Source organism: Tupaia chinensis, unplaced genomic scaffold (assembly GCF_000334495.1).
Source record: "Tupaia chinensis unplaced genomic scaffold, TupChi_1.0 Scaffold138854_1, whole genome shotgun sequence".
Lineage (NCBI taxonomy): Eukaryota > Metazoa > Chordata > Mammalia > Scandentia > Tupaiidae > Tupaia > Tupaia belangeri.
The window spans coordinates 901,930-907,306 of record NW_006198747.1 but is presented as its reverse complement, the minus strand read 5'-3'; the positions used below and the strand labels follow the sequence as shown (position 1 = coordinate 907,306).

The following is a 5,377-nucleotide window of genomic DNA, read 5'->3' as shown; positions in this document are numbered from 1 at the left end:
GGCGCGTGCGCTCGCCAGACAGACAGAGAGAGACAGAGAGACAGAAAGCGAGAAATCACCCTCCAGGGGGGATGGTCACGCAGCAATCCCTTCTCCTCCATTCTCCTCTTGGGATCTTGGGCATGCATGCACACGCGCCCGATGTGAGTTTTAAGACACCGAGTCCTGGACGCCAACCGTGGTCGACTACGTGTGAGTCCAGCGACATAGCCATTATGCTAACTGCTGGTTCCCGCGTGCCCAAAATTCTGAAAGGAGAGTGGAGAAGGGATTGAAGTATGGCCATCCTCTTTGGGGGGTTGATTTCTCACTTTTTGTTTCTCTGTTTCACTCTTTCTGGGGAGCGCACATGCCCTATAGCAACAATTTCTGTTAAAAAAAAAATCTTCCATTTTTCTGAGAAGTATTTCATGATAGGTAAAGTCTTTTTACAAGCAAAATGAGAAACAGTGATTGACTGTTTAAAAAAGTAATAGTTAGAATTATAATAATAATGATTGGGAAAAACATTGAAAAGATATTGAATGAAGTGGGGAGATTAAGGTCTCTGTATTGACTGACACGCATGGCATTTCCTTTTGAAAAAGCAATATAATACACTGTAAAGTTACATGTAATCCAATGTAATATAAAGAAGATTATGATGATAATAAAAATAAAAAACACCTTATATTTTTTGTTTTGGCTTTTTAAAAATTATTATTATCACATTTATTTACTTCTTCTATGATACAGAGAAAGAAGAAGAGAAAGAGAGCACCCTTAACAGGGACTCAATGCCATGATCCATCCCTCACCTTTGGCCAGCTCTGGATCATGAGCAACGTCTGCCCAGAGAAGTTGAAGAAGGTCTCTGGACTTGAACCATGACCCTGCCTATATGGGATTGGCCCCTAGACCACTGTGTTTTACCGTTGCACTATATTCCTGCACTTATCATCTTGGCTATTAATTGTGTGATAATGGATACCTAAATAAATATTATTTTAAAATATGGCAATCATCACGAAACAAAGATGATGAAGCAGACAATAACTGGGCAGTTTCCCTAATGCCTATCTAAGAATCGCCTTGTAGAAGTACACTCTTACTGGGACCAGCAGTTGGCGTAATGGCTATGTTGCTGAACTGCCGTGTAGCTGACTGTGATTAGAGTCCTGGATCTAAACTCATGCTGGGTGCGTGTGGCTTAAACTCATGCTGGGCACGTGTGCTTGCGTGCCCAAGATCCCGGAGAGGAGAATGGAGATTGAAAGGAATTGTGGCGCCATCTCTCCTGGGGGCGTGATTTCTCACTTTCTGTCTCTCTGTCTCTGTCTTTCTGGCGAGCACACGCGCCCTATAGCAAATCCTCAAAAAAAAAAAAAAAAAAAAAAGATTTACACTCTTACTGACTGCCAATCCTATCCTTGGGATTCCAGACTTTTTGTAAACCAGTGATTTTATTTATTCAACAAATAACCAAGAGCTTACTATGTACCAAGAACTCTGGCAAATGTTGGGAGAAATTAAAGTAGTAGGGACAGATGTGATTTATTATTTATCTTGTGTCGTTACACAGTCCCTTAAAAAATGTTTGCACTGGGACCAGCAGTTAGCGTAATGGCTATGCCGCCGGATTCCCATGTAGTTGACCACAGTTCAAGTCCCAGACCCGGTGGCTTAAAACTCACGCAGGGCATGTGCATACGTGCGTGCCCAAGATCTTGAGAGGAGAATGGAGGAGAAGGGATTGTGGCATGACCATCCCCCCTGGGGGGTGATTTCTCGCTTTCTGTCTCTTTGTCTCTCTTTCTGGTGAGCGCATGCGCCTTACAGCAAAAACCTCGCCAAAAAAAAAATAAAAAAAGAAAATGTTTGGACTGTAATATGACCATGGAGACTATAGGGAGAGTAATGGATGCCACCAAAATACTAAACCATGGTGCATTTCTTTGGATTAAGAAAATAATAATAAAAATGGATTATTTTAATACTTACAGAATACATGGCTCCTTTAATATTAATATGGAGATACTTCTATTTATAGTTCTAAATGATATTTTAAGATAAACCAAAAATAAAAACATTACAAAAAATATCTTATTTTAGTCCATTTTCTGTGGTGCAGTTCAAATCATGCTGGACTGCAGTTCTGGAAGCCACATAGCGACATGGGTTTGGATACCAGGTGGACCTCAAAACATGGGTGTACATGCAGGTGCCCAAAATCCTGAGGAGCTGGAGGGCTAGGGGAATGGGACTATGGTATGGTATGACACTGTTCAAAGTCCTTTCTCTCTCCTTCTGCCTCTCTCTCTTGAGCACATGTGCACCCTCTCATAAGAAATAAAAAAGGATCTTGTTTATTAATAGAGAACAAATGTTGCATCTTTTCTTTATACTTAAGAAATGTAGTAAAGAGATCTAACCACAGGCATTCATGTCTCCATGTAAAACTGTTGGCATTGCACATTACAATTTCAAGAACACGGTGGTCCCATCCTCCAAGGACTTTACTGACCTGACATTATCAAAGATTTAATAAAAGACTCCAATGGTTATTCATAAACATTACCAAATTCATTGAATCAGGCATTTTTACACGAGAAAAATCCAATTTATTCAACAGAATTACCATGATAGACTCTTACAGATTCTACCAGATTTCCACAAATTGGATGATATTCATCCGATTTATGCTGATTTGGTGAATATTCTCTATGACAAAGATCATTACAAGTTGGCTCTTGGACATATAAATATTGCCAAAAATGTAGTGGACCATGCTGCTAACTTACATGTACGGCTCATGAAATATGGTGGCTCTCTATGCCTCTGTAAGCAGTTGAAGCACACTGCCCTTGGGCAGATGTGCACCATCATCCAAAGGCAGAAGCAGAGATTGGAATATTTGGAACACATGCATCAGCATTTATCCCATTTGACAACCACTGACCCAAATAAAAGGACTTAGCTTTTGTGTGTGTACTCAGATGTTGGGAAATCCAGCTTCATTATAAGGTGATGAGAGACAATGTGGATGTTCACCCTTATGCGTTTACAACAAAATCTCTATTTGTTGAGCACAAGGATTGTAAGTATCTGAGCTGACAGGTGCAGATACTCCAGGGAATCTGGGTCACCCTTTGAAGGACTGAAACACCAACGAGATGCAGGCCATCACTGCCCTGGCCCACCTGCATGTGGCAGTGCCATATGTGATGAATTTGTCAGACCAGGGCAGACACGGGCTGCAGGAGCAGCTGGAGCTCTTCCAGAACATCAAGCCTCTCTTCATCAACAAGCCTCTAAGCACTGTAGCAAACAAATATGACGTGAAGAGAATAGCTGACCTTCCTGAAGATGATCGGAAAATGTTTACAGCTTTGCAGGCTGAAGGATACTCTGTAAAAGAGACCAGGACCCAGACCGAGAAAAGTGTCATTAAAGTTAAAGCAGGGATTGTGATAGACTTTTGGCTCATTGAGTGCAAACCAAAGTGAAGAGAAATAAGGTGAATGAGGTGCTGAATAGATTTCATTTAGCTGTGCCTAACCAAGGGATGATAAGGAGGGATCTCCTTTCATTCCAGGAGGAATGGTGCATAAGCAGAGAATGGAAATCCAAGAGTCCTTGAAGTAAAGACAGTGAGATCTTGAGCTAGAAATAGGAGATGAAGATTTTGGATCTTCAAAAGTGTGATTTAATGAATTCGTTTGAAAAATATGATAAGATACCAGAGATCTTGGAAGGCCATAAGATAGCTGATTATATTAATCCTGCCATTATGAAAAACTCAGAAGAGTTAGAAAAAGAAGAAAAGCTAAAAAAACAAGTGCTGGAGAAATGACAATGAATCTGAAAGTGAAGATGAGGAAATGGTGGAACGCTGGCAGTTGGCAAAACAAATCCGAGAAAATAGGAGTTGAAAATTCTGCAATCCAAAGAAAAGGATATACAAGGACCCTGGATGCCTTGAACCACTAAGACAGTTCAGAAGACAGTTCTGGAGGAAAAAATGTGTAGTCTTGGGGTTGACATGGATGATAAAGACAATGCCCACGATGCAGTCCAGGCAAAGAGATCCCAGAGTGTTTCAGCCCAGGGTAGAAGCTGCTCTTTACACACCATGCGATGTCACTATAGCCAAAACTATAGTGAAGAATGCTCAGAAGATGAATTGATTAGGGAAGAAAGGAGAGGCAGTTAGACATGTGTTTGATATGAAGCCTAAACACTTACTCTCCAGAAAGAGGAAAGATGATAAAAAAGGACTGGAGATAGTGTCCTTGATTTGACATAGTTTGACTAGACCGTTGCAGTTTATTTCTTGTGGTGTGATATGGTTTCATAAAATGAGTCATGCTTTGTAAACTGAAAAAGCAAAAACAAAAACAAAAAACCATGGGCCTGGGACCAAGCAGTTGGTGTAATGGCTATGTCACTGGACTCCCATAATAGTCAACCATGATTCAAGTCCTGGACCTGGTGGCTTAAACTCACACGGGGTGTGTGTGCGTGCGTGCCCAAGATCCCGAGAGGAGAATGGAGGAGAAGGGATTGCAGTGTGGCCATCCCCCCTGGGGGGTAATTTCTTGCTTTCTGTCTCTCTGTTTCTCTCTGTCTTTCTGGCAAGAGCATGCGCCCTATAGCAAAACCTCTCTAAAACAAAAAGAAAAACAAAAACAAAAACAAAAACAAAAACAAAAACAAAACAACCAGGGGCCAGCCTTGTAACACAGTAACATTGATCCCACATGGCTGACTGCAGTTTGAATCCTGGACCCAGCAGTTCAAAAAACATGCCAAGTGCATATGCCATGTGTGCTCCAAATCCTGATGGGATGGAGAAATGGAAGAATAAAGATTGTGGTATGACCACACCTTGTTACGGGGTGCCTTCTCTCTCCTCTTTCTCTCTGGCAAGCATATATAGTCTGGGAGGGGGGAAAGGAAACAAAGTGCTTTTTGCTTTGCTAAAAACTGGTTAACCTTGTACAGGTGTGGGAAATTTTTGTCACTGCTTATCATAAATATTTGGAGTAGGCAGTTTTTCTGCATTTAATGGAGTATTGATTGATTCAGATTTGCAGAACTGGAAAGATTTCTCAGTTTTGCCTTTTTTTTTTAATGAAGAAAAAAATTATTCTTTATCATAAATATTTGGAGTAGGCAGTTTTTCTGCATTTAATGGAGTATTGATTGATTCAGATTTGCAGAACTGGAAAGATTTCTCAGTTTTGCCTTTTTTTTTTTTATGAAGAAAAACCTTATATTCTTTAGCAGGAACTTGGGTTCATCACACGTGATTAGTTCATTATTGCAATGAAAGCACCTCCACTTGTGGATGTGGGCAGACTACCTACCCTTTAAACTTGGAAACAAACACATTTAT

At 40.7% G+C, this 5,377-nt stretch overlaps 1 pseudogene; it reads left to right on the top strand.

Annotated features, from left to right (window-relative positions):
• Positions 1–2,422: 2,422 nt before the first annotated feature.
• Positions 2,423–4,280, top strand: LOC102478261 (nucleolar GTP-binding protein 1 pseudogene; annotated as a pseudogene).
• The last annotated feature ends 1,097 nt before the right edge of the window (positions 4,281–5,377 follow it).